The 27,323-nt window shown below is 41.3% G+C and overlaps 1 protein-coding gene across 5 annotated transcripts in view; it reads left to right on the top strand.

Annotated features, from left to right (window-relative positions):
* The first annotated feature begins 22,876 nt into the window (after positions 1–22,876).
* Positions 22,877–27,323, top strand: part of LOC109917348 (complement C1q tumor necrosis factor-related protein 7) — a 49,743-nt gene continuing 45,296 nt past the window's right edge. Inside the window, exon 1 of one of the 5 annotated variants that reach the window (XM_020517172.2) lies at positions 22,877–22,922. The gene's annotated coding sequence lies outside the window, so the exon portion shown is untranslated. Of the gene's footprint in view, positions 22,923–23,282; positions 23,539–23,636; positions 23,794–24,757; positions 24,841–27,323 lie in introns of those variants that run through there. The other 4 variants (XM_048604259.1, XM_048604256.1, XM_048604266.1 and 1 more) reach the window with 4 other exon arrangements.

Below are 27,323 nucleotides of genomic sequence, written 5' to 3'. Positions count from 1 at the left end.
ATGAATTATCCTTATCATAGTAGAACTATCTTCCTCCTATTCTCTGTTTTTTAGGAAAAAAGCCCGATAGGCAAGTTAATAATTTATTTAATATATCACCATTTGTCTTTCTTTGTTTCTTCATTCCCCTCCCCCCAACCTCTATAGATGGCAACTTGTGTTCAGGTATAGATTTCCTGACACCTCACTCAATTGGTCATTCTTCAAAGTGAGCTTAGAGACTGAGTATCAAAAAAAGACAAAAATAAATAACTTCCCTTTGACAACTGCAGGATGTCTGAAGCGTTTCACCTCCAAAAAAAAATTTTTGCAATGTATGAAATATGATGGTCAATTTGTACACCACCATGTGGAGGTGAGGTGTGGGGTATGGGGTGGAGGCAATGGAAATGCTCAAAGCCATGGGCTGATAGCAGCCTGACTTGGAGAAACTGGGGCAGCCAATGTAGATTGAAGATCATGAGGGTGTCTAAAGACGTACACACCTTCTGAATACTATCAGAAATGGTTAAAATAAATGTGGCCACAGCTAACAGAATTGGATCTCATCAGAGAGCCCATCAATTGTCACAGACAAGTTTTTAAGTTTCTCAAATAGATTTTATTGTATATTATACAAACGAAAATACAACAAAGAGTTCTAACAGGCTTTTGAACATCAGCACAGACATTACAAACCATGTTAAAAGTTAAGATTTATGAAACTGTATCTGGAGATCTTGCTGCAAAAACTGTTCATTATTATGCAAGTTAGATGCCAACATATAGCTTTCTCATGATCAAACAATGCAGTGTCGAAGACAGAACTTATCATTATCTACCAATGGTGTGCACACAGAGGAACTGTCAATTAGAACCTATGGACCTTGAGTTGCTTTTCCTCAAAAAAGTCAATCTCACTCAGGAATTTGCAGATGTTCTTGCACTAATCCCTTGACATTGGATTAGCTCCTCATATTCTGGCTGTTCAATCACAGTATCATTGCAGATAAACTACTTAATGAAGCATTTGATGAGCTTCTTGTTGTCATTTCAATTCCCTGAACAGTAGTAAGGGTTTTCTTGCTATTCCTCTGCAGAATCCTTATGTGTATGTAATCCTGTAGTTCAGTTATGTTGCTGTTGAAAAGAATGGCTTGGATGTAGGTTGATGATGTATAGAATGATGTACCTGCAACTAATTAAAGTCACATGGTTATAGCTAAGATAGAATGATGGTTTTCTTCCTGGAAAAGTGACATGAGCTCACTTCTCACCATGGTGTTCTAAAAATTTCAACTTAGTGAAATAAAATTGAATTATGGAAAGCTTCAATCATTTTACAAGTGTATGTAAAGCTCTCAATGAACCCAACGGCTCATTACATTCATTAGGAAAGGAAACGTACCATGTGATCCAAGCCTCGTACCAGTGTCTTTTGAAATGGCCACTTGACTGTATAAGATTATCCACTAACACCATCTCAAGGCAGCTGAAACAGCAGTAAGTGTTGGATTTGCCACGTCATTAAAATGAACTTTGAGAAGATAAAATGCCAGCGAAAAATGCAATGTCACACAATTGCTTCATGTCAATTTGGAGAATCCTAAGGGTCACAACAGTTTAACTCAATCTAACCTATTGTGAGAGCAGCTGTGACCATTCCCCAAAAAAGTGGGCTTTAATTTCAGTAAGTAGGAAAGACTTTGAGATTCATATTTTTTTCAGGTCTGCAATTTAAAAGGTGGTCAGCTTTTATGAAGATTTCTAAACATTTCAACGCTAGTTTATATTTCATATAAATTATTCTGAACATAGCACAGACATACAATCTGTTTTGTTTAATGTGTGCAAATGCTTTCCAGATTTAGACATGCTGATATTCATCTACATCCTACCACATCCTTATAAATTCTTGTTAGCACAGAAAATTATATATTTTGAGAATGAATAAATGTTTCCAGAAATGTAACAGAATATTTCATTCATGTTTCATTTTACATCAATTGATTAGAGATAAACAGAAATTTACATACAGTAAGGGATTCCAGATTGGTACATGCGTAACATTGTAGAACATTTGTTCTGAATTAGAAATCCCAGGAACACTGAGAGAATAAGAACATAAGAAATAGGAACATGACTAGATCACATGGCAGTTCAAGCCTGCTCCACCATTCAATACAGCATGTCTTTAGGCTCAGTTCCACTCTTTGTCTGACAAAGTTCCTCCTGATTTCCTTTGATTCCCAGAGAGATCAAAAATCTGCCTATCTTGCCCTTGAATATATTCAACAATGGGGCATTCGCAATCTTCCAGGATAGCGAACTCTAAAAATTCACAATCCTCTGTTTGAAAAAAATTGCTTCTTGTATCAGCCCAAAATAATCAACCCCTTATCCTGAGACTATGATCCCATGTTCTAGATTTCCTCAGCTAGAGGATACAACCTCATATAGTCATAGAGTCATATAGCACCAAAACAGACCCTTCACTCCAACCAGTCCATGCTGAACATAATCCCAAACTAAACTAGTCCTACTTGCCTGCTCCTGGCCCATCTCACTTCAAACTTTTCCTATTCATGTAGTGATCTACTCAATCAATCCCCATCAGAATCTTGAATGTTTCATTGAAACCAAATCTCATTCTTCTAACCTCCAGAGAATAAAATGCCAATTTATTCAGCCTCTCACCATAAAATTGCTTCTCGTATCAGCCTGAAATAATCAACCCCTCATCCTGAGACTATGATCCCATGTTCTAGATTTCCTCAGCTAGAGGATACAACCTCACATAGTCATAGAGTCATAGAGCACAGAAACAGACCCTTCAGTCCAACCAGTCCATGCTGAACATGCCCTTGCCTCCTAGTAATCAATCTGCTTGGGGACTTTGCAGGCCTCTGGACTCAATATCAAGTTCAAAAATTTTAGGGTCTAAACCCCATTAATACCAATTCACCCTCCTAGCTAGATTGTTATCATAGAATCCCTACAGTGTGGAAACAGGCCATTCAGCCCGGCAAGTCCACACTGGCCCCTCCAAAGAGCATCCCAAATCATTCCCCTTACCCCTGCATTTCCTTATGTCTAACCCAAATATCCCTGGACACTATGGACAATTTAGTATGGCCAATCCACCTAGCCTGCACATCTTTGGACTGTGGGAGGAAACCGGAGCACCCAGAGGAAATCCACGCAGACACGGGGAGAACGTGCAAACTCCACACAGACAGTCATCCAAGGTTGGAATCAAACCCAGGTCCCTGGTGCTGTGAGGCAGAAGTGCTAACCACTGAGCCACCATGCCATATCAACTCTTTTGTCTATCCAACTGCTCTTCTCTCTCTTTGGGCTCTATCCCCACCTATCGTTTACACTTTACTCCCTTCCTCCACCCTATCTTCTGCATATAAACTGACATTTTCCTAGCTACCATCAGTTCTGAGGAAGGGACACTTGGCCCAAAATGTTAACTCTGATTTTTCTTCACAAATGCTGCCAGACCTGCTGAGATTTTCCAGCAACTCCTGTTTTTTGCTCCCAATCAATCTCATGAGCCTTCATTCTACCATTTCTAATGCAAATAAAATTCTATCTTAGATATGTTGGCCAAAATGCACACTGTATTCCAAATGTTATCTCGCTAAATTTCTGTGTAATGGTAGCAAGAAATCCCTGCTCTTCTACTCCAATTCCCTTTCAGTAAAAGTCAATGTGCCATTTTCCTTCTTAATTGCTGCTGGAAATATATACCAATATTCTGTGTTCCTTGTACAAGCATACCCAAGTCCCTTTGGACATCAATATTTAAAAGTTTCATGTCTTTAAAAAAAATGCTTTTCTTCCTATCAAAGTGAATAACCTGACAAGTCTTTAGGGTGTACCCCACCTATCACTGTTTTCCCACTGACATAAGCTGTCTATTTCTCTTTGCAGCCTCTTTGTGTCCTCCACACAACTGCACTCATACCTAGCTTTGTATGAACAGAAATGTAGATTCATTGCTTGTGATCTCTTTATCAAAGTCATCTTAGAGGGACAAACCAGTAATACTATCACCAGTGGAAAACCACTATACTATGGCAGGAGCAACTTACTGCAGATGCTGGAATCTGTACTGAAAACAACAAATGCTGGAGATCACAGTGCATCAGGCAGCATCCATGGACAGAGAGCAAGCTAACGTTTCAAGTCTACGAATATAATTCACAAGTAATAATGATCGTGATGCTAGTAATGCTGGTCATGGTACCACTAAAACTGGTTAGGATAACAGTAATACTGGTTAGAACATCAATAATTCTGGTTAGGATGCCAGTATTACTGGTAATGGCACCAATGGTACAGGTCCCAGCACCCCAGTGATGGTTGTGAATCAAGCATTACTTGTAAATAGCTGTTGTCCTTGCACTGATTCTTGCAGCTATGTTTATAAACAATCAATTTGAAAGTATGCCATTTATCAGTATTCCTTCTTCCTGTCCCTTGGCCAATCCCCTATTGATAGCAACTCCATGATCCCTTATTTTACATATTATTATGTGTCACTGGGGTAGCACTCTGGAAATCAAGCCCCCATTGGTTAAAGATTTTATAAGGGTACACAAAATTCCCCAATTTATCTGTCTTTTACACTCAGGTTGACAGAAAGCACACAACAGCTTCCCATACTTAAAACAAATGACTATTTATTGGAAATAAGTAGATTTTCTCTGCAGGTCAACAATTATGAACTGTTGACAAATAATTCTATCAGTTAAAACTTTCACCCCTTAGAAACTATCTTCATGCATTTATAGACAGTTACAAAATAAAAACATGGGTGTTATGGGTGGAGGGAAAGATTTAGTAGGCAGTTCAAGGCTCCCAATCCACAGGGTTTGCTGACAATGATACCCCTTGATCTTCCATCTCCAGGTATTTTCAGTTGCTTGCAAGAGGCACAGAGTGATTGGTTCACCCTTGTAAAGTCTCTGACTTATTGCTTAAAAACCACAGCTTACAGCAACTGATGAAAGGAAATAAACTGGCTTTCCTTTAGGCTTGAGCTGTTTTTTTTTTTAACCACAGAGAAAAGGAAAGCATCTTTCTTTCTGGAGTTCTGATGGCTTCTGACCAAACAATCACTCCAATAAGCCGTTTAGCTACCTGGGAGATAATCACATAGCCATTGGCAGGAAGAAAGCTTTTGTCATTAACAACTGGTTGCCATTCCATTGACCAATTGGCTACTTTTTGCCAACCAAATCTCATTTTGTACACACTCCCTGGTTCCAGATCATCTGCACCTAAACCTCCCTCACTGCTTAAACAAACAGCTGTGTAAACAACACATACTTTGATTGTCAGTAACTTGCTTTTACAAAGTGAAGTGATTCTTTCCACAATCATTTGTTTTTAAAACAATTCTTTTTCCATTTCAGCCCACAATCAAAAATACAGAAAAATAAACCCAAATAGTTTTTAATAACAGTAATCTTTTCTGTGGCATCTTATTGAATGCCTTTTGGAAATTCAAGTGTGCAACATCTTCCAGTCTCCTCTTTTTCTATCCTATAGTTACATCCTCAAATATTTCTATTAATTGTCCAACACAATTTTCCTTTCGTAAAAGTGTATTGACTCTGTCAGATCATACAATGATTTCTTTTTAACTGTATTGTTAAGACTTCCTTAATATGTTCCCACATTTTCCCAAAGGACTGAAGCCAGGTTAACTGGCCTGTAGCTCTGACACACATGCAGAAATTGCTGGAGAGACCCAATAGGTGTGGTGGTATCTGTGGAGAGAAAGCAGAGTTAATTTTCAAGTCCAGCAATGGTACCTTGAAGAGCAAGTGGATTCAACATATTAAGTCTGCTTTCTCTCCATGAATGCTGCCTGACCTATTGATATTCCCCAGCAATTGCTGCTTTCGTTTCAGATTTCCAGCATCCGCAGTTTTTTTGTTTGGCTTGTCACTGTTTTCTCTCTTTTCCTGACTTGAATGAAGGTCCTACTTTTGCTAACTTCCAATCCACTGGGAACTTTCTACAATGTAGAGAATTTAAAAATTCAAAACTATTATGTCCACTATCACTGCTAGATCTGTAAACTGCTAGATTCTAGAGATAGATCAGCTTTTAGCCCCTGAGTGCTTCTCATTTATTTTCTCTGATGGTACAAGTGAATTAATAAGGGAATTATTTGTACAGTCACGTGGAAATGTTTGACACCTCAAAGCCAAAGATATCTCTAAGAAACTTTAGAGTTTGTATATAAGTTAAACATCTGTGCCAGAAATCAATATTTTCTGGGCAATCTTAGTGTCTCGGTTTGTTTAATGACTTTTTCTTCATTTTTACTCTTGTAATAATCACTGGTGAACAAAAAATGAAGTGTGTTAGCTTTCAGTGTTAATACAGTCTATTTTTTTCTGATGCTTTAGAAAAGCACTATTTAAATTTCTCCTAACTATCAATGCATTTATATCGTCAGAAAGTCAGCTACACAGATTCAAGTGTCAGTTTTGATTCCCAAACTGTGCTAAGTTCCTTGTTTGCAGCTATAACTGAAAGAGAAAGAAAGAGAGAGATTACAGGTAATGCCCATGTCTCTAAGGCTGTTGAGAAAACAAACACAATTCATTCTTAATCAGTGTCCAGGACTCTGTTGGGAAGCCAAGAATGCAACCATGATTATGAGTAGGAACTTTTGCCAGAGATTTTAAGAGGGAAGAATAGTAGGACAGAGGGAGAGCTGTAATGGAAATTGAAATCACTGACGATGGGCTGTTTTTCAGCGCAAAACATAACTGCGGTAAGAAGGAGTACATCTGAGCAAGAATCCTAAGTTCGGGCTTGTGTGGGGCAGTACACATACACAGATTTAAAAGGAGAAATGAGAGGGGTGAAATACAGCAAAATGTTTGAAGGAGATGGAATCAGAAGAGTAGAGGGGACAGTAGATATGATTTGGTGAGAAGGCCACTATCATCATCAAAGAGATTTGGCAGCACAAGTGATGGAAACTATAGCCAGGCAGAGACACTTCCACAAGGGCAAGATGTCATGCATATAAGCCAATTTTCAACAAACCCGTAGGTGGCAAGGAAATTATTAATGAATGTAGTGACATTCTGAAGGGAAATGGGGAAAGGGTTGTAATTATTCATTAACTGACAAAGTCGCAGTAGGGTTGTTGGAGTGTGGGGTACAGGGAGGATGCTGACGAGCTTTGTTCAAATAGCCAATTGCTTTCCTTTGTTGGTTTTGTTACTATTGTTTGCTTCAAAATGAAAGTCATGCTGCCTCATGTCTGTAGGTGGGTGGAAGCTAGAGTACAACTGTCATTATCATCTTTACACAGAGATGCACAATTCAGCAGCTCTGTCTTTTGCTGGTGTCCAGAGAAACCTGTAGCGTTAATTATGTGCACTTGCTGCACTTATTTATGGAGCCTTCCTGCTTGGAGATTGTGTGTTACAGATCACTCATGATTGAGTCTGGGAATCTGTGACAGCATGCACTTTTACATTCATGTTGTACTCTGGCATTATTGATAATGTTGGCAGAGGGTCCAGCTTTCTTGCCATTACATGACTGACCATAATGTCTCCATTGATGTGGTGAAAAGATCTGCAGGTTGATACTCAACCTCTTTGGTGTGTTGTTGTTTTGTTTCTTTGTATGTGCATCCTGTACTCAACTAAGCGTATAAAGGTGAGTCAATATTTGGGGCCAATAAAAATCTTTGTTTAATTTTGACAATTTTTTTTCTGAACTAACTTTGAAATGATGCATTATGTTGAAATGATGTGAAATACATAAAGGTAGCAAGATGGAGCCAAGACATTTGGCCCAACTAATCCATGATGGTACAAACTCTCCAGCAATGGTGTCCAAAACTGAATGCAGTGATCAAGGTGGGATCTGACCATGGCTCTAAACGACCATTTTCTCATTCTTGAATTTCAAACCCTTTGAAATATAGGCCAACATTCCATTAGGTTTCTAATTGCTGGCTTTCCATCATTTGTGCATATAGACACCTGAATCTCTTTGCTCCTCAATGAGGCAGATTTTTAGTGGGAAATTGCTCTGACTGGTTAATTTCCTGCCTTGCAAAAGTCCCATTTAACAACGGCCTCTGGCCAGTCAGAGGCCAGCAGCTCTTGCACTCGGCAACATCAGAGAGGAGGCTGTGGCTGCTAAAGGAATAGCATTCTAGAGGCTTCACCCTCGGGTGAAATAGCGAGTGGTGGGGGCTGTTTCACAGGTCAGATGTCTTGATGAGAGACAAAGTGAGAGGGCCAGGAGCAAGGGAAGCAGCTATCATGACCACTTTATGGTGACAGTCCTACTTTCAACTGGCTTAATCCCAGGATCAGTGAGTTGAGATCCTTAAGGGGTCCTTAATTGGACATGTAAGATCTTCAGTTGGTATTGGGATTGAAAAGTCAATCTAATTCCAAACCTAATTCCGAACCTAATTCCGGCAGAGGCAAGAAGGCAGCAGAGGTTGCAAATGTCATCGCCCCACCTCATGAAATGTCCTTCCCCACCTCAAGCTCACCTCCTCCAACACCAGAGGATTCAAACCTATAGGATGTAGCTACCAGTAACAGCTATCAGTACTTGTAAAGACCACAAGAATGAATGATCCAATATGTTAATGTTATGATTATGCCCTGAGTCATATTGGAGCTTCATTTAAACACACCGATTCAGAGAATAAAAAGACAACTGTCACTATGTGCTTGCTCCAGTGGTATCATAAATCAGATTTTTTAAGATGGTGTTTATGATGTTAAATCTAGGTGACTGCATCTCCTGCAAACTAACACCCTCCCCACCCCCCAGCCCACCTCGACCTAATTCAATCAATTTTTTTGAAAGTTACACATTTAACAGAAAGAGAGAATCTGTTGTGAAATTTTATCACTTCTGTATAGGTACATACACTTCATCCCCAGCCTGAACTTTTGTTAGAAAAATTGTTTATCTAAAGTTAGGTTTCCATGTTTAGACAGAGTGCTACTACCAAAAAACCCTGAGAAGTTGACCGTAAAATCACGATAATAAATCATTTGAAAAATTCTAATGAGAAAAACTATAGTCTAGAAAGCAAGACTGACCTAAACATAACAAACATGTGTGGAAATCTCAATGATATATACACACATAAATACACAGGGGATGAATGACAAATTGCACTAATATTGTGGAATATTTTAATTTTATTCCTTGGATTTCTGTTAATACAGCATTCCAGCTGTTAAAATGATACAGTTTAGTTATTGATGACAATTATAATGAAAATATTTTTACTAAATGCTACTTCAGAAAATTAAACATTTTGATTCTGAATAAATTCAGGCTTTCACAGTAAACTTTAGATGCTGTTGGGCAATGTGAACACACCATGAAGTCCAGAACTGACTTTTACTTTCTTTTATTGTTTAATACAATCCAGAAATGAAAGCTTTCACTGGCTCCATGACTTTTTGAACTATCCAACTTTTGGGGCTGTAATAGTCCACAATATTTGTCTCGAGGCAGAAGATCTATAAATAAACAGCTAAAATGCTGTAAATCACCCAGTTCATTTAATTCAATGCTATCACTAATATATATATAAATCATCAACAATTGCAGCAAAGGTTTAGAGTTGGTTGAAATGAGAATCAAGACAGAACTATTAACAAGCAACTGAATCAATGGTTGTCTGCACTACTGCCCAAAGTCATCCCCCAATAATTTACATTTGTCAAAAAAAATTATAGAGTCAGAGTCATACAGCACGGAAACAGACCCTTCAGTCCAACTCGTCCATGCCGACCAAATTTCCCAAACTAATCCTGAAGAAGGGTCTAGGCCCGAAACGTGAGGCTTCCTGCTCCTCTGATGCTGCTTGGCCTGCTGTGTTCATCCAGCTCTACACCTTGTTATCTCTAGTCCCACTTGCTTGCCCATATTCCTCTAAACCTTTCCTATTCATGTACCTGTCCAAATATCTTTCAAATATTGCAACTGTACCTCCATCTACCACTTCCTCTGGCAGTTTATTCCACATATGAACCACCCTCTGCGTGAAAAAAGATACCCCTCAGGTCCCTTTTAAATCTTTCTCCTCTCACTTTAAAAATAAGCACCCTAGTTTGGAACACGCCCACCTGAGGGAAAAGAACTTTGCTATTTACCTTATCTATGCCCCTCATGATTTTATAAAGCTCTATAAGGTTACCCTTCAACATCCTACGCTCCAGGGTTCCAGCGTATCTAAGTAAGGATTTTGGTTTGCGATCAGTAATCTGCTGCTGTTTAGATGGTTCAAATCACCCCCAGACCCCTGGTTCTGACACTCAACTTATTTAGGAGTGTGAAATGAAGAAACCAGTAGACAGGTGTTTCAGGGGCAAAAGAATCTCTGCGTTTTATTAAATAAAAAAGGGTGAATGCATTACAAGAAATAAAGGCAAATACAAAACAGTGAAGTTGACACTATCAATTATACAGAGGACAGTACTTAAATACACTACTGAATCAAACACAGGTTAAATGCTACTAGAAGCTAAACAGTAGTTTTAATCACAGAAACGTTTATCAGGCTTCCTACACAAGGGGTTCCCTGCACTGCCACCACCCACCTTCCACTCCCTGCTGGCTAGGTTGGATACTTTGGGGTCTCGAGAGTATAAGCTCACCACTGGGGATTTGAAATACAGCTGGCCGTTCCCCTGTGCCCTAGCCGGTGCTTCGATGAAGAGTTCCAGTGGTGTGGGCCTTCACTCTGGGTTGACTCCGCTGATGCGGTAGGATGCATAGTGGATTTATCGGGTGAGTACTCAGTTTTCCTTACGTTGTGGTGGTTTTTGCGAGCTGGTTTTCACCTCAGGATGTGTCTGAGGCCTTGTGGAGTTGGTCGGGTCGGTGGTTTTTAAGAGGTCGATGGTTGTCAGGTCTGCTGGTCGTGGTTGATTGCCATTGGTTCCCCTTGTACGGAACAGGCCTGTGTTGGTAGGTTTCGGGATTGCCATCGGATCCCTCTTCTGGAGATGGCTATAAGACTTACTCTTGGGGTGGTAACTCTTTTGGATCCCTCTCCTGGTGGTAGCTGTAGTGATAGATCCTGAGGCGAATCGCTCCCTTGGATCCCTCTTCCGGAGGTAGCTGTGCAGATAGCTCTGGGGGAGATAGCTCTTTAGGTGAGGTCGGGGCCTGTCATTGTACTAATTGCAGGCCTGTTGTCTTTGCACCAAATCTGCATTTACCATTGTGCTAATGGTGTCCCCTTTTAAGGCAGTTGGCTTCCTGACAGTTAAGAGTAGGTGTGAATGTATTTTGATTAAATGAAATGTCCAGTACTCCTGTGCATAAATATTGATTGAAGTTGAATGTCTTGGTATTTGTATAGGCTCTATAATGTCTGGGTTGGGGTAACCTGTAGGATAAAAGTTAGTTTCAGTCTAGAGTGTTAGATCTGGTTAATTGTCCTTTTAGAATCAAGGTGTGAATTGATTTTCAGGCTAAACAATGGTTCCAGGCAGCCATCCCTGTGTCTGTGTATTTTTCCCAGAACATAGCCCACCTGCCTTTTGTTTTACTTTTAAAAGTTTTCTTTTTGAAAAGTCCAGGGTTTGGTCTAATTTTTCAGAATATAGGGATTTTTGCTCAATCCTACATCCAGCCTCTCCTTATAACTCAAACCCTCTAGACCCAGCAACATCGTGGTCAATCTTTTCTGAACCCTTGCCAATTTAATAATATCCTTCCTAGAGCAGGGCAACCAGAAGCATACATGGGACTCCAAAAGTGGCCTCAACAACGTCCTGTACAACCTCAACATGATGTCCCAACTCCTATATTCAGTGGTTGAAGCAATAAAGGCAAGCATACTAAATGCCTTCTTAACTAGAGACAAAAGAACTACAGATGCCGGAATCCAAAGTAGACAAACAAGAGACTGGAAGGACACAAGGTAATACTCGAAACATGGACTGCTTCTTTCCTCCAGAGGCTGCCTGGCCTGCTGTGTTCTTCCAGACTCCTGTTTGTCTATCTTCTTAACCACTCTTTTTACCTGTGACATAATTTTCAAAGAACTATGTACCTGAACACCTAGATATCTCAAATTGCAAAATATAACTCTATGGTTTGTTCCTTAATGATTAGAAGCAGAATCATAGGATGACATATAGCTTTTAATCCTATAAATAACAAATCATCACTGAATCCCCCACTTTCATTAGCCTGGGGCTTACTCTTGACCAGAAACTCAACTGGACTAGCCACATAACACCACACCCGGCACTTTGCCCTGCAACCGCAGGAAGTGCTACTCCTGCCCCTACACCTCCCCCCTCACCCCCATCCCAGGCCCCAAGAAGACTTTCCACATCAAGCAGATGTTCACCTGCACATCTGCTAATGTGGTATACTGTATCCGCTGTTCCTGTTGTGGCCTCCTCTACATTGGGGAAACCGAGCGGAGGCTTGGGGACCGCTTTGCAGAACACCTACGCTCAGTTTGCACTAAACAACTGCACCTCCCAGTCGCGAACCATTTCAACTCCCCCCCCCATTCCTCAGATGACATGTCCATCCTGGGCCTCCTGCAGTGCCACAACGATGCCACCCGAAGGTTTTGCAGGAACAGCACCACATATTCTGCTTGGGAACCCTGCAGCCCAATGGTATCAATGTGGACTTCATAAGCTTCAAAATCTCCCCAGCCCCTACCGCATCCCAAACCAGCCCAGCTTGTCCCTGCCTCTCTAACCTGTCCTTCCTCCCACCTATCCTCTCCTCCCACCTCAAGCCCCACCCCCATCTCCTACGTACTAGCCTCATCCCACCTCCTTGACCTGTCCGTCCTCCCTGGACTGACCTATCTCCTCCCTAACTACTCACCTACACTCACCTTTACTGGCTCCATCCCCGCCTCTTTGACCTGTCTGTCTCCTCTCCACCTATCTTCTCCTTTATCCATCTTCTATCCGCCTCCCCCTCTCTCCCTATTTATTTCAGAACCCCCTTCTCCTCCCCCATTTCTGAAGAAGGGTCTAGGCCTGAAATGTCAGCCTTCCTGCTCCTCTGATGCTGCTTGGCCTGCTGTGTTCATCCAGCTCTACACCTTGTTATCTCAGATTCTCCAGCATCTGCAGTTCCTACTATCTCTAGCTACATAAACACATTGGCTACAAGAGCAGGTCAGAGGCTTGGAATACTGCGGCGAGTAATGCACCTCCTGACACTCCGGTGCCTGTTCATCATCTATGAGGCACAAGTCAGGAGTCTAATGGAATACTCCCCAGTTGCCTGGATAAGTGCAGCTCCAACAACACTCAAGAAACTTGACACCATCCAGGATAAAGCAGCCTGCTTGATTGATACTACACCTACAAGTATCATCTCCATCCATTACTAATGTTCATTGGCGGAATTGTGTATTATCTACTAAATGCACCACAGAAATTCACCAAAGATCCTCAGACAGCACCTTCCAAATCCATAGCCACTTCCATCTAGAAGGCCAAGGGCAGCAGATATATGGGAACATCACCTCCTTCAAGTTCCCCTGCAAACCACTCACCATCCTAACTTGGAAATATGTCACTGTTCCTTCATTATCGTGGGGTCACAATCCTGGTATTCCCTGGCTAACAGCATGGTGGATCTACCCACAGTAGGTGGACTGCAGTGGTTCAAGAAGGTAGATCACCACCACCTTCTCAAGGTCAACTAGGAATGGGCAATAAATGCTGGCCAGCTAGAGACACCCACATCCCATGAGTGAATACAAAAAAGGGATAGAGCCGAAAGAAACCTACAGCAGTGCAGCCTCACATCTCCTGCCATCCCACAACCTCATCTCAGCCTTTCAGTATATCTTTCTGCTCCTTTTTCTCTTATGGATTCATCCAGTTTCCTTTTGAAAGCATCCATGACATTTGCCTGAAGCAATTCCTGCAATGACAAAACAACAGTATGAATAAATACATTTATTATTATTTGCCAGATTTATTAGTAGCCATTATGTACTGATCTATTATTTTCTACACAGTTACCCTTTCCAATCCATTCATAATTTTATAGACTTATTTCTCCAGTTCTCCTCCAAGTTTCTTCTTTTGTAAAATAAAACAGTCCCAATCTGTTCAATCTGTCCTGATCACTGTATTCTCTCAGTCCTGGCCCTATCATTGCCAAACTTGCTTTTACTTTCTCCTTTTAAAGTGACAAGAAATGTCCACAATTCCCTAACTTGCCCCTGACCAGGTTACTATTCAAGTTTATTTTAACATAACTCCATTACTTTTGAATTTCACACTTCTAGAAACAAATCTCACTATTTTATCAGCATTTTAATTACAATGCTGTTTTCAACAATTTATTCACTTCTAGATGCATTTGCGCTTCTATACTATTCAGTTTATTGTTTTCATGCTGTTGCAAATGTTCATATTTCCCTGTCAAACTGTGTCACTCACATTTATTTACATTAAGTTCATTTGTTACTAACCTCCCAAACTGCAAGATTTCTAATGTATTCTTGTAGTATTTTATATTTTTTCTCTGCATTAGCTAAAGACCCAATTTGGTATTAACTGTTAATTTTGTTAGTGATGTACTTATTCCTAAATCCAATTCGTTAATGTGCAGTACAACAATGTTTCCAGCACTGATTCTTGAGAGACACAGCTTTCTCTTCACCTCCGATTTGAATAATTACCTTTCTCACCCCTATTCTTTGCTTTTTATACTTTAATCAACTTGCTATCCATACAGATATTTGTTCCCTAATTCCACAATTTTTGTCATAGGTCTGCTATATGGCGCTATTTCAAAGCCTTTTTGAAAATCCAAGTATATTATACCTACTGCATTAACCTGTTCTACCTACACTGTCACCTCTTCAAAAAGTTCTATCAGGTTAGTTCAGCATGGTTTACCCGTTCAGGATCCATGCTGATGTTTTAAAAATATTTGTACTGCTCTAGAAATTTTTTTACCGTGTTACATGCTAAAGATTCCAGTATCTTTTCCATCAGCATGAATAAATCGTAACTACAGCCAGGAAACTGGGCCCAGATATACATGATGTGCTGCCTGTGGTCACAAACAAACTGGACTGTAAGGTAGTGCAATCCTGATCTATTCAGAAGGATCTAGGATGTTGATGGGGAGCTCTCAAGACTCAATGTGTGAAGTAAATGCAATGCAACCGAAACCATTGTGCCCATTTGTCTTGCTCACTTTGTCCATGGGGAAAGAAATGCACGTGTTCCTTTCGGGTTAGAGGTTCTTCCTAATTTTCCCGAGAAAGCACTATGCTGCTGACACCACTGCAACATTCTGGAAGGAGCCAATCAAGGTTACCTGCCAAGGCAGTGCTGTGATTTGAGACTTAGGCTTTGGCTGTAATAGATGACATAGCATGGTAATGGCCTCATTGGGTCAGTGAAGATGGTTTTAGACCTTGCTCCTCAGTGTGGGTATGACCTCTTGTGTAGCTGCTTGCTCCATTTGCTCCTGCTCTCTCTTACATATTAGGCTGCTGGTCCTGTGGTTCCAGCAGATTACCCGTGACTGCTGTCAAACAGTTTCCAAAAGCATCTGAAAGCAGCACAACACGAATAACAACCTCCTACCAGAACCAGAAAACATTTATAGAACAATAACTTATATTTCTGTGGCACTTTTAATATAATGAAACATATCAAAGTGTTTCACAGGGGCAATATAAAACAAATTTAACAGTGAGCTATTTTACGAACATAGGTGACAAGGTTTGGTCAAAGCGATAGGTTTTAACAAGCATCTGGAGAGAGACTGAGAGGTTTGGGACTTTGACAGCACAAAACAGTACCACCAGTTGCAGAGTGAGACTGTCAGATGTAACAAGAAGAGCAGAATTAGACTACTCAGCCCATCAAGTCTGTTCTACCATTCGATCATGGCTGATATGTTTCTCAACTCCACTCTCCTGCCTTCTCTCTGTAACTCTTGTGCCCCTATTAATCAAGAACCTATCTATCTCTGTTCTAAATGCAATCAATGAGTTGACCTCCACAGCCTTCTGTGGCAATGAGTTCCACTGATTAACCACCTTCTGACTGAAGAAATTCCACCTTATCTCAGTTCTAAAGGGTCATCCCTTCGCTCTGAGGCTGTGCCCTTGGGTCCAAGTCTGTCCTACTAACGGAAACATTTCTCCAAGTCCAATCTATCCAGGCCTCTCAGTATTGTGTAAGTCTCGATGAGATCCCTCCTCACCCTTCTAAACTCCATAGAATATAGTCCTCAACCACTCATCTTATGACAAGCCCCTCAATCCCGGGATCATTCTTTGTAAACCTCCTCTGGACACTCTCCAATGCCAGTACATCCTTCCTTAGATACAGCGCCCAAAACTGTTTACAATATTCCAAATGCACTCTGACCAGAGCCTTGTACATCTTCGGCACTATATCCCTGTTCTTGTATTCTAGCCCTTTTGAATGAATGCTAACATTGCATTTGTCTTCGCAACTGCCAAGTGAATCTGCATGTTAACCTTATGAGCATCTGAACTAGGACTCCTAAATACCTTTGTGCTTCAGATTTCAAAAGCCTTTCACCATTAAGAAAATAGGCTTCTAAATGTAACTGTACCTGCATCCATCACTTTCTCTGGCAGTTCATTCCACACATGAGCTACTCTCTGTGTAAAAAAGAGTTATCCCTCATGTCCTTTTTAAATCTTTCTCCTCTCACCTTAAAAATATGCCCCCTAGTTTTGAAGTGCCCCATCCTCGGGTAAAAACCCTTGTCATTTACCCTACCTATGCCCCTCATGATTTTATAAACCTCGGTAAGGTCACCTTTCATTTTCCTACGCTCCAGTGAATAAAGTCCCAGTCTTATTTTTATATCTCAAACCCTCCTTTCCTGGCAACATCCTGGTAAATTTTTTCTGAACCCTCTCCAGCTTAATAATACCCTTCCTTTAATGTGGTGACCAGAACTGTACACAGTACTGCAGAAAAGACCTCGCCAACGTCCTGGACAACCTCAACATGACTTCTCAACTCGTATCTTCAAAGGTCTGCGCAATGAAGGCAAGAGTGCTAAATGGTTTCTTAACCACTCTGTCTACCTTTGACGCAAATTTCAAACAATTATGTCCCTGAATCCCGAGGTCCTTCTGTTCTACAATACTACCCAGGGTCCTACCATTAATTGTATAAGTCCTGTCCTTGTTTGTATTGCCAAAATGCATTACCTCGTATTTATCCAAATTAAGTTCCATCTATCGCTCTTCAGCCCATTGACCCAGTTGATCAGGTGCATCCTCTACAGATGCATGAGAGGCGTTTGTCTCTGCATGCAAAGTGATTTGGCAGAAGTATGCAAGTCATAAACATCCCTGATAACACCATGTGGAGCTGGAGGAACACATCAGGCCAGGCAGCATCAGAGGAGCAGGAAAGCTGACGTTTCGGGTCGGGACCCTTCTTCAGAAATTATCCCTGAGTTTAAATGTCACGTCCTGAAGGGTTAAAGTGATGTGAGAGTTGAACTGACAACAGTCCTCATGATGTGGTGAGGATGGTGGTTTGCTGATGCTGATTTGCATGGACGAAATGCCAAGGAGGATGGTGGCCGTGGAGCATTTAGGAATGAGGACATTGTGGATGAAGGACCAGAGAAACCAATGGCCAGCTGCAAGCACCAGTTAACTTCTCTGACTTTCATGTCAGGAATTTGTGCTGTTTAGTTTCTCAGGAAGGAGAGAAGATTTGGACACAATATAGAATGAATAGGGTTGAACTGATAGAAATAGGGTAGTCCCCATTCAGTAGGTGAATGGTGAATTTACCACTTAAAGCTTAAGCTGGGCAGCACAGTGGCTCAGTGGTTAGCATTGCTACCTCACAGTGCCAGGGACCCAGGTTCAATTTCAGCCTCAGGCAACTGTCTATGTGGAGTTTGCACATTCTCCCCGTGTCTGCATGGGATTCCTCCCACAGTCCAAAGATGTGCAGGGTAGGTGGATTGGCCATGCTAAATTGCCCATAGTGCCCAGGGATATTTAGGTTAAGTGGGTTAGACATGGGGAATTAGGGGAATGAGTCTGGGTGTGGTGGCCTTTGGAGGGGCAATGTGGATTTGTTGGGCTGAATGGCCTGTTTCCACACTGTGGGGGTTCTATGGAAAATCAGGACATTTTTCTTCAATGTCTGAGATTCTGAATTTTAAATTTTTAGCCATTTTTTCCTACTTTCCAGCCATCACCCAAACTGCTCCAGAAAGGGAAAAATTCTGGCCTCTTTCTGCAGTAACGAGGAAGAAAGGATTGTTTTGTCTGGTTCCAGAGAATGAGGCACATCAAGTGCATTAGGTAGCAGTAAAAAATATTGATCATAACATTTTAGGTTTGTGTTAATTAAGGAGCAATCTAGAGCACATACTTAAATGAGGATGACCAATTTCAATGGGGTAAGATGGTAAATTAGAATGAAAGACTGGCAGTACAAATTATGGTGGAACTGTAAGCTATTTATAAAGTTGAGATGGTTTGGGTATTGCCGAGGTAAATTCCCATGAAGGGGAAAGAGGGGTCAAATAAAACTAAAATTCTTTACATGATGAATAAGATAGAGAGTACAACGAAGCAGAAAAGATGTACAGTATATAACAAATGCTAGATTGGTAATACAAGTGAGATTCTGGTTAAATGTAAAATGTTCAGATGTGAAGTGAAAAAAGAAATATCAGAGACAAAAAGAGAGTATGAGAAAATACTGGCAGCTAACATAAAAGTCTTCTATCAGGACACAAATAGTAACAAGGTAGTAATAAGAGGATGTTATTGATTTTAGATCAAAAAGAGGATATATGCATGAAGGTAGAAGGCATAGCTGAGGGACGAAATGAATATATTTATCTACTTTTTACCAAGCAAGAAAATGCTATCAAAGTCATAGTGAAATAATAAATAGCTGAGGTACTGCTTACCCATCCCAAGGATGTTGTTGGAAGCAAGGTTGTTACTGACCATAACTATCTAGCCATTTTAGGGATAGCAACATTGCCAGAGAACTAAGGAATTGCATTTGTTATATTGCGATTCAAAAAAGGCCATTCATTTAAAATTTTGATAGTAGACACACTTTTAAAAGCAATAACCTGGGACAAAATTTGCAACTACTTCGACAACTGCGGGTTAATTAAAGAAAACAAGCAGAAATGTTTTAAAGGGGAATTGTGTTTGGCTCACTTTATTAAGTATTTTTGGTAAGGTAACCATGAGATTGGGAAATGTAATATTGTTGATGTGATGTAAATGGCTTTACAAAACACACTGACGAAGTGTCACACATTAGGCTTGCCAGTAAAGTTGAAACCAATGGAATAAAGGCACAATGGCAGCATTCATATGAAATTGGTTGAGTGATAAGAAACTGAGAACAGTGGTGAATGGTTGACTTTCAGACTAGAGAAGGGTATACAATGTTTTCTGTATTCATTCACGGGATGTTGGCATTACTGGCTAAGACAGCATTTATTGTCCAACCCTAGCTGTCCAGAGGGCAGCTAAGAGCAAACTGCATACATCTGGAGACATGTATAGGCCAGACTAGGTGATGTTAGCAGATTTCCTTTCCTAAAGGACAATAGTGAACCAGACATGTATTTTGATCAATTGTTGTGTAGTTACAATTAGCCTTGCTTTGTATTTTTAAGGAGTTTTATGAAATTCAACTTTCAACCCATGCCATGATGGAATATAAGCCCATATAACCAAAATGTCAGCATAGTTCTCTGGGTTACTAGTGCAGTGACATTACAATGACACCACTTCCACACTAAACTGATGCTTTCCAGGTGCCACTGCTACAGCCACTGCTTTACCTGATGTTTACGAATGTCCTAGACTTGGACGCAAGGCGCAAAATCAAAATTTGCAAATTACATAAATCTTGGGCATATTGTGAACTGTGAGGATAGTGGTAAACAACAGGGCATAAATAGGTTGAGGGAAATGGTGGATGTTTGGCAGATGAAATATAATGAAAGCAATTAAGAATCTTATAACTTATAGGAAGAAGGAGGAAAGATAATATAAAATCACAGGTTCAATTCTGAAAGAGAGTAGAAACAAAGAGACCCAGAGATGTACAAATCATTGAAGGTAGCACGGCAGATGGAAAAAATGACAAAAGAGGCATGAATATAGTAAAAACCAAATGCTAATATATATTTAGTGACAGTTTTAAAAACACAATAAACAGTCACAAAGATTTTGGCTTTACTCATGTCACTGGACTAGGCATAACCTTCCTGAAAATCCCTCCAAAGTCCATGTCAACCAGAAAATCAACTCCCAGGTACCTCAGGATGGGTCAGGAATGCTAACTGTTGGCTAATGGCTTTCCATTTAAACCCAGAATGGACCACAGACAACAGGCTATCTGCAATGCAATCCATTGTCTTGAGGGTAGAACTTCTTCTCCCTTCCTCCCAAATTGCCATTAATTTTCTCCAGCCCAAAGTCCAGGAGTAACAGCAGCTGGAGAAACCAGAAATGAATGTGGCCGCATAGCATTGGCACATCAATTGGCATGCACAGACCCTCAAAACGTATTGGAAACATTGCCTCCACTACCAGAAGGCTTGATCACATGACTCTCAGAATTGAAAGGAGCTACCTTTATAAACAAAAGGGTTCTGAAACAGCAGACATTAAATGATCAGCATTACTTTCTACAATAACTACTAAGTATCAACACATCTAACTCCAGGCTACAAATGAAAACCTCTGGCCTGTAAAAAGCAGCCAACAGCATGTATTTGTGCTCTGTAAAATTTTGTTGCATCAGAGCAGTGAAGTAAATGTTACAGAGATAGTAGGAACTGCCGATGCTGGAGAATTTGAGATAACCAGGTGTAGACCTGGATGAACACAGCAGGCCAAGCAGCATCAGGGGAGCAGGAAACCTGACGTTTTGGGTCTAGACCCTTCTTCAGGAAATAAATCTGAAGAAGGGTCTAGACCTGAAACGTCAGCTTTCCTGCTCCTCTGCAGCTTGGCCTGCTGTGTTCATCCAGCTCTACACCTTGTTATCGAAGTAAATGTTACAGTTTGGCAAGACTTCCTCAGAAGACTTCTGAAGAGATCTTTTAAAGAGAAGAAACTGACTACAAATCATCAACTGCTGGCCAGCCAATCGCCCCACAAAGGAATTTCAAACTGCTAAGGCCAAGATTGGACATCTGGACTCATCTTCAGAATACAAGGTCATTGCTAAACTGGTATTACTTGATTGTTTTCTTTTATACTTAACTTGTGGCTGGTTGTATAATCTCTAACTTTTCTGATCCTATCTCACTGTGTTAACTTGTAGGCATAGCCACAATGTGGAGCACCCCTCCAGTTCTATCCACCACCCCCCAAACCCTTCATATCTAAGAGTGTATAAAATAACACATTACCTCTGTTTCTCTTTAATTTACTACAGTGTTGTTGCAGCCTTTGCAGAGTCAGAGCTCCAGAGACATAGGGCATGATTTAAGTACACCCCTCACTGTTTAAGTAAAAGGGCAAAGAACTAAAACTATAATCAGCTTCCAGACTAGTGGTGAGAAAAGGGACAGTGTTTTGTTTCAAAGCTCACACAAGCTGTGATGAAAAGCCTATGAGTCCAGGGTTTTAATATTAGAGGCACAAAATCCAGAAGCAAAGAAGTTCTAACAGCCTTTATAAAAAGATTGTTTTATTCTCAATTGAAGTATTATGTCCTATTCTGAGCAGCTCACGTTCAGGGAGGGGCAAAAAATGCTTCACCAGAAAGGTGTCTGGGCTGAGGAACTTCGCTTACACAGAAAGATATTGATAGATGTGTTCAAATCCATGAGGTATCTCAACAGAATAGTTAGAGAGAAACTGTCCCCATTGTGGAAAGGTCAGGAACCAATCAACAGTGACTTGAGGTGAATGGCAAAGAAACCAGAAGTGATGTGAGGAGAACTTTTTTACACAGCAAGTGGTTAGGATTATACTGCCTGAGAGAGCAGTGAAGGCAGATCCAATTGTGGCTTTCAAAAGAGACTTAGATAAGCATTTGTAGGACTATCTGAATGGTCTTTGCAGAGAGCTTGCCCATAGGTGACAGGTTGAATCATCTCCTTCTGTTCTGTAAATGTTCTATAGGAAGGACCCAGCTTTTGCCTCTTAGTCCTTGTCAGTGGCAATTGAAGGATTGTTGAAGTTGTGGGCTATCAGATTTTTAACCAACTGTGTGACCTTCCAATACTCCACACTATTCAAGGGGCAAGTGTATGAAAAACATCAATTATTATGATTCTAATTTCAGTTGAGAGTCCTACAGCAAACATACTCCTGGTGTGTGCTTGTCCTGCATGCCTAGGGGAGAGCCTAGTCCAATGTGGCAATCTTACATTGCAGAAATGTCCTTGTGCCCCTAGCTACATAACCTGCCTGCCATCTAGCTCTAAAATGGACACAATGTTAATGAATATATATGACACTGTTTCTAAACGCTTAAACCTTTCCTATCGGTTAATGAATATATATGACACTGTTTCTAAACGCTTAAACCTTTCCTATCGAAGCATCTACAGATCTGCCTGGATTGGTATGCGGTTTATTCAATGATTAAAAAAAACTATTGAGACTTGTGTTTATTCTTACGACTAAAGATAGTGTCCCGAAAGGTTTACATTCAATTGTGCTGCAGAACTGGATTTAATTCGAGTGCCTTAAAACGTATGAATGACAATAACTTTGTGGCGAGCTTATTTGTCTTTCGTAGACAAGTGTCTGGTAGAGAAGTGCTGCAGCCGCTGTGTGATATCTCGCTGTGTTAACAGCTCTGTTATATTTGCATTCCTGTTTTTGCTTGTCAGGAGGGTGCATGTGTCTGGGAGCTGGTGGCAGAATTTACTCTATGGTAAGTTTGATTAATCTATTGCATTTTCACACATGGATTAATTTAGACGTTTTGAAAAAGAATAATGAAGACTGTAAACGAAATAATACAATTCGCAGTCTTCTTCCTTTATCGTTAACATTGGAAATGAACTTAAAATTGTCGATAGTCACTTCCATCGTTATTGGCATTGCTCGAACTATTTCAGGCAATTCTAATTTCTTCTGACATTACATGTTATCCTTTGATGAAATAATCCGGCCCATTATTATGTTATTCTTAAACTATGCAACCAACATATCTGCCAAAAATGGTAGTGGAAATGTTTCTGGTTTGGTGCAGGGGGAGGGTGGGGAAGGGTGTGGAGAATGAAGGGGAAGGGAGAAAACCTAATATGGGTTGTAGCTATTGTGAATAATGAAAACGGTTATTCTGACAATACGTGTTTCACGACCCGCTTCTACCTTCATGAGTTTTCTATCCTGACGGGGTGAAGGTAGCGGGTATGTTTAGAAATGTTTAAAGAAGCATTAGCAATGACCTTCAATCTAAAGCCAAACACAATCTCGTGAATGATCTTCGGAGAGCTGGGCTGGACTGCATTTGTACCCAACTGTTAAGGAACTGCACGTAGGTGGTAAGTGACTTTATGAGGTCTAGTCGACAAAACAAAATATTTGGTTGCAATATAAAATCTTGAAAGAATGTTGCAATTTTAATCTTTGAAATAGCTGGAGCAAGTTATAAACTGAGCCCAGCTGTTACTTCCCAGCGATTGAACAAACTACAGCTGGACCGATGTTTTGCTACTCTCCGAATAATTTAAGCACTTGGTTCTGACAGACTTGAAACGATTGTCAGCACATGTAACAGTTGGGCGGCTCAATTTCTGGTGAGTTTAAATGTTTGTCTGTAATAGACCGTGCTCTGGGCGAGCGCAATCAAGGAAGTTGTTCTGGACTTTTAGGAGAAACCCAGTGTACACTGGCCTTAAGCAGAAATTAAAACATTATTTCCAATATGAAGCTTTGACAGTTAAAACATTGCTCGAAACATACATTTAGTATATGCTCGGAAATGCAGGCCAGAGCTGAAGAGGTACATCAAAACCTAGAAGCTCCGAAAAGAATGGATTAAAGAAGTGTTGGCGTATCTTTTTGGCCATTGTAACATGAGCTAGTGTTTATTCAGTATTTACATGCTGCACTGAACAACGTGTTTGGAGCAGTAAGGACACAAGCAGCCGTTGCAACGTACATCATCTGATTATGGCTTTTTTTTGTTTTTTTTGGCTTTTCCAGCCAAAATTTCACGCACCAAAAATAAACCACAAAAGGTCTTCACGAATTAGCCACGAGAGCTAATTTTGATGGAAGGACTGTGATAATGATAAAATGGGAGTTTGCTGCTGCCTTTCAGATTCTAAATGAATTGGAATGAGCTGTCTATTCGTACTTTTAACGATATCACTTCAATGTACCGCCTCCTAGACAATCTATGTACCAAGCTTTTGGGCTGGATTTGATTTTGCCTAAAGTGTTCATTTTAATAAGCACAGCTGGGAAGAATTTATTTAAGAAAAAGATTTAAAAACAAATAAATTTAAAAACAGCCGCTAGTTCAGGGACAGCGTTGCAAAGGAGCAGTCAGCAATCACACAGCTGAAGGGTGCAGTACCTTTAAAGGGCTGCAGCACTATGAACGGCAACAGATTGTGGCTCCTCCTCTTCCCCAGCACTCACACAGACAGCACCAGGACAGTGTGAGCCATGTGAGACACTCCAAAGACCCCAGGCTTGGTTTGTGGGACGCGGCGATCGCCCCCTAGAGGGGGGACATCCATTCTGCGCCATATGTACCTCAGTACCAGCCGCAGTGTCCTCTAGTCGTAGAGTCTTCAACTGTGAGTCAGACGGCGCATTAAACTTATCTGCTGGGGGTGAGTCTGGTAGCGCTGATGCTCAGACAAGACATCTTGTGTTGTCTGTACTTTTCAGATCCTACGCATTGGCTCCAGCCAAGTTCAGACATCTGTGCACCACTGCAGTCCCTCATCGGCCCGACCCATTCAGTAATTTTCACCTTCGGTAATGTGAAGGTCATTGGGATGGATTATAACTTAGAAGAGTCCCCAGTGGGACTAGATTAAGGTATCTGGCCGGCATGGACGAGTTGGACTGAAGGATCTGTTTCCGTGCTGTACAACTCTATGACTCTATAAGGAGAGGGGCCGAAGAGGTAGGTGGAAGCCGGAATTTGAGTCTTCCCTACCCTCAGCGTGTATACACACACACGCCCAGTAGGATGTGCTGGTCACTCATTGACTCCCCACCCATAGACTGGTTAACAGGTTCAAAGGAGGACGTAGCAAATCCTGCCCTCAGATGGTGGATGAAGGAGTGAGATTGGAGTGATAGGTGTAGAATAGAACAACTTGTACTGAGGAGGGGTCTTGAGTGTTGGGAGGCAAAGGTTCTTAGGAGGTCTCTTGTGGAAAGGGAAGGAGTTGGGGAGTCCTAACAGAGGTGAGTAGTGACCCAGGGAAAACCCCAGAAAGGATGGGGGTGGGTGGTACTGAGGAGGGGGTCTATAACTAGAAATTATGGTTATTAGTCATGTCAGTGGTGAGGTCAGGACTGGGGGATTCAGAGACTTAGGAGTGGATGATCAGAGGTCTATGAGGACATCTGGGGTGTGACAGAGGTTGGCTATGATTTGATTGATTTATTGTCACATGTACCGAAATACAGTGAAAAGCTTTGTTTCTGAGTGGTACAGGCAGATCACAGCAAGCAAAGGATGTACAGAACAAAAAGACTTAGAGCATACAGGTTACATTGCAGGTTACATTATTTGAGGCTAGAGTCCTTTCAACAGTCTGACAACGGCTGGAGAGGAGCTGTTCCTGAACCTGCTTGTGCGTGTGTTCAGGCTTCTGTATCTTCTGCCTGATGGAAGAGATTGTAGGAGATCATTACCAGGGTGTGATGGGTCTTTGATGTTGGCCACCTTTCCATGGCAGTGAGCCGTGTAAATAGAGTCCATGGATGGAAGGTTGGCTTCTGTGATGGTCTGGGATGTGCACACGACGTCCTGTAGTTTCTTATGGTCCTGGGCGGAGCAGTTGCCATATCAGGCCGTTATCCACCCAGACGGTATGCTTTCAATGGTGCATCTGTAGAAGTTAGTGAGGGACCTTATGGTCATGCCAGATTTTAAGAGGAAGAAGAGATGTTGTTGTGCCTTCTTGACTGTCGTATTTACATCAGAAGTCTAGGACAGGTTGTCATTTATCGTCACTCCAAGGAACTTAATGCTCTTCATTCTCTCCATCTCTGTTCCATTGATGTAGATGGGGGCGTGTTCTCCTCCTTTCTTTCTGAAGTTGATGATCAGTTCTTTGCTGACGTTGAGTGACAGATTGTTTTCATTGCACCGCATCACCAAGCCCTCTATCTCCCTTCTATATTTTGACTTGTCATTGTCAAATATCCATCCCACGACAGTGCTGTCATCAATGAACTTGTAGATGGCATTCATTTGGAATTTGACAACACAGTCGTGGGTGTACAGGGAGTACAGCAGGGGGCTGAGGGCACATCCTTGAGGGTCTCCAGTGTTGAGTGTTATTGTGGAGGAGGTGCAGTTACCTATCCTCACTAATTGCAGTCTGTGGGTCAAAAAGCTGAGGATCCAGTTGCAGTGGGCAGCACCGAGACCAAGGTCACAGAGTTTTGAGATCAGTCTGGAGGGGATAATGGTGTTGAAGGTGATCTGTAGTCAATGAGCAGGAGTCTGACGTAGGTGTCTTTGTTGTCCAGATGTTCCAGGGATGAGTGCAGGGCTAGGATATGGCATCCCCTGTGGATCTGTTATGTTGGTAGGCAAACTGTTCTGGATCGAGGCAGGCTTGGAGACTGGAGTTGATGTGGGCCATGACCAGCCTGTCAAAGCACTTCATGATTATTGAAGTCAAGGCTATTAGGCGGTAGTCATTAATGCATGCTGCATGAACTTGGCCTGGTAAAGTAAGGGCAGGAAGGGAGCCTAGTTAGGAAGAGAGTGGTTGTTGGACACCTCAGTGAGGGTTGGAGGATTTGGGAATGGGATTGGAGTCTGGGTAGCTGATCAGTGCTTCTAAGAGGCTTGGGATCATTAGGTGGCTTCTGGAATAGTCAGAAACTATAAAGGGTAGGTTAGGGGGAACTTAGAAGGCTCAGGAGTGGGAATGATGTATAATCACCAGGGGTTACCCAGGAGGGTATTTGGATCCAGCACGTCAGCGACAAGGCTGCCACCTTCTGACATTAACTTCTGAGGTTTCTCATACAAGATACCGTTCTGACTGCTGTTATGTTTCACTTGTTAAGTAATAATGCACATTGTAGCCTCATTATCATGTTTAAAATGCAAACCCAGTGT

Source organism: Rhincodon typus, chromosome 1 (assembly GCF_021869965.1).
Source record: "Rhincodon typus isolate 14 chromosome 1, sRhiTyp1.1, whole genome shotgun sequence".
NCBI lineage: Eukaryota > Metazoa > Chordata > Chondrichthyes > Orectolobiformes > Rhincodontidae > Rhincodon > Rhincodon typus.
The sequence above is the reverse complement of the archived record's forward strand: the minus strand, read 5'-3'. Positions and strand labels throughout refer to the sequence as shown.